This window comes from Aotus nancymaae, unplaced genomic scaffold (assembly GCF_030222135.1).
Source record: "Aotus nancymaae isolate 86718 unplaced genomic scaffold, 86718_ANA_hifiasm-v0.15.2.pri h1tg000062l, whole genome shotgun sequence".
Taxonomy (NCBI): Eukaryota; Metazoa; Chordata; class Mammalia; order Primates; family Aotidae; genus Aotus; species Aotus nancymaae.
This window is the reverse complement of record NW_026988476.1, coordinates 42,121,368-42,124,128: the sequence shown is the minus strand read 5'-3', so window position 1 is coordinate 42,124,128 and position 2,761 is coordinate 42,121,368. Positions and strand designations below refer to the sequence as shown.

At 41.5% G+C, this 2,761-nt stretch overlaps 1 pseudogene; it reads right to left on the bottom strand.

The window, feature by feature from the left end:
- Positions 1 to 1,040: 1,040 nt before the first annotated feature.
- Positions 1,041 to 1,913, bottom strand: LOC105723633 (small ribosomal subunit protein uS2-like; annotated as a pseudogene).
- Between the last annotated feature and the right edge of the window lie 848 nt (positions 1,914 to 2,761).

The following is a 2,761-nucleotide window of genomic DNA, read 5'->3' as shown; positions in this document are numbered from 1 at the left end:
TTCAGTTGTGATCAGCTGTATGTTTCTAGGAATAGGAATGTATATATTTCTTCTAATTATCCAATTTGTTGGTGTATTATTGTTCATAATAGTCTTTTATGATCTCTTTATTTCTGTGTCATTAGTATTACATTTTTAAAAGATGATTCTGTATCTTTTTACGATCATAAACTCTCATTCATTGCTGGCAGGAATACAAAATGGTACAACCACTTTGGAAGACAGTTTTGCAGTATCTTTGAAAACTAAACACATTCTTATCACACAATCCAGCAATCACATTCCTTACGATTTACTCAAAGGAGTTGAAAAATTATGTTCACACAAAATCCTGCACACATGTGTTTCTAGCAGCTTTATTCATAATTGCCAAAATGTGGAAGCAATCGCAACGTCTTTCAGTAGGTAAATGAATAAACTGTGGTACATCTAGACAATAGATGGAATATTATTCAGCACTAAAAAGAAATGAGCTATATCAAACCAGAAAAAAGACATGGAAGAAACTTAATTGCGTATTACTAAAAGAAAGAAGCCCATCTGAAAAGGCTACATATTATATGATTCCAACCACATGACATTCTGCAAAAGATGAAACTATTGACAACAGTAATAAGATCAGTGTTTGCCAGGGATTGTTGGCGGGGAGAGATGAGTAGGCAGAGCAGAAAAGATGTGTAGGGCAGTGAAACAATTCTGTATGATACTATAATGGTGGACCCATGATATCATACATTTGTCAAAACCCAGAGAATGTTCAACAGCAAGAGTAAGCCCTAATTTAAACTGTAGACTTTGGGTAATTATGATGCATCAGGGTAGGTTCAGCAATTGTAACAAATATACCACTCTGGTGAAAGAGGTTTATAATGGTAGAGGCTGTGCATGGGAGGCAAGAGGGATATAAAATGGTATTTTCAGTACCTATAACTCAATTTTGCTGTGATCCTAAAACTTCTCTAAAAATTAAGGTTTGTTTTTTAGAAACTGATGTTTATTTTCCATCAACCTTATTTCCATGTTGATTGAGAGCCTACAGCTTAAAACCATTCAGTGGTTGCTCCTACCCATTCAGTGGCCTGAGCAGTGGGAGCTGTAGACCAGTCTTCCCTGGCAGTCTTTAGTAGGGAACTGCTGAATAGGCACAGAGGGTACCTGCATGCCTTCAGACCAGTCTGCAACCTCAGGGTGAGCAGCAGTGAACTCAGGAGCTGGAGAAGTCCATTCAACCTGAAACTCCTCCTTGATCATATCCTTTGCAGCAGCAGCCTGCTCTTCTTTTTCAATCTCTTCAGGATCTCTGTAGAAGCAGAGATCAGGCATGACCTCCCATAGGTGCTCACAGGAAATGGTGCCACACATCCACAGAACTTCCCAGGCTGGCATCCAACTCATCAAACCCACTGAATGAGCTCTCTCATTGTTGCATGGGATGGCAACGTCCACATGGAGCAAAGGAGAATCTGTGTTACACAGAGCAGTGGTAGGTAGGTTAACATAAGATAACTTCATGAGAGGCTGGTGGTCAGCCCTGCAGTCAGTAACCACAAGAAACCATGGCTCCCGGGAGGCTGCCTGGATCTGGTTAGTGAAGGTTCCAGGAGTGAAGTGGCAGCAATTGGAGTGGCTCCAGTGGCAGCAGCAAACTTTAGCATGGCCCTCTGGCCAGTATTCCTGGAGGATGTAAGACTGACATCAGCAGGGTTTTCAATGGCAACAATGGCATGAGCTGCCAGGAGAAGCTTCTCCCAGGTCCTCTTCAGATTTACGATGCAGATTCCATCACTTTTCCTTTTACAGATGTACTGTTCCATCTGGAAGTCAAGGTTGGTGCCACCTAAGTGGGTTCCTCCTGCAGGAAACTTAAGGACATCCTCCTCCTTCATTTGCAAGAAATCAAGGGCTCCAGACATTGTGAAAGTTTCCCTTTAAGTTACGATGGGAATCGAGAACAACGCCATATGGACCCCTCTGTGGGTAGTATGGAAAGGCAAAATTAAGTATTTTTTAACAAAGATCATTCTGAAAGCTGTATGAAAATAAAATAGAGACAGTTCAAGGTAGAAGTAGAGAAATAAGTGAGGAAGCTACTACTAGTCTAGTTAGGAAATAAAGGAAGCCAGCATTGAGATGGCAGTGGTGGGGGTAGAGGAGACAAGAGCAGAATTGGAGATTGTTTTGAAGGTAGAACTGACAGGTTTGTTGATGGACTAGACGTTGATGGAAGTTTGAAGGAAAAACCAATTTTTGACCTGATAATACTAGGAAAGGAAGACTAAGGGAGAAACAGATTAGGAGTGTAATCAAAATCTCTGCCCTGGATATTGATAGAAATCATCATGCCAGTGTGGAAGCAGATGGGATTTAAAAAGTCACAGACAAGAATTCAAATACTCACCAGCCAGAATCCTAAACTAGAAACCCAGAATCCAGAACCATAAACCAGAATACTGAAATGCTACAGCCTCGATCCAATTGCATCTGCCTTCCGAGAGCTGAGGTAAGCTGGTGTGCTTGTACAAGCCTGGTGCAGCCTCCTGCCCAAGATCAAAGTAAACTCTATGTTGCCATAGCAAGAAAGCTGCTTAAACCTTCAGCACAATAACCCAGTGCCAGACCATAAGCAGCAGACAAGGGCATAGAAAAGAACTCATGAGATGAAGAATAAGGCAATACCTTTTGCCTTGGGAAAGTTGGGACCTTCCACAAGTAAAATGGAGTCAACCATCATGAACTAATAGGTGAAGCCCTGTGTTTGGTA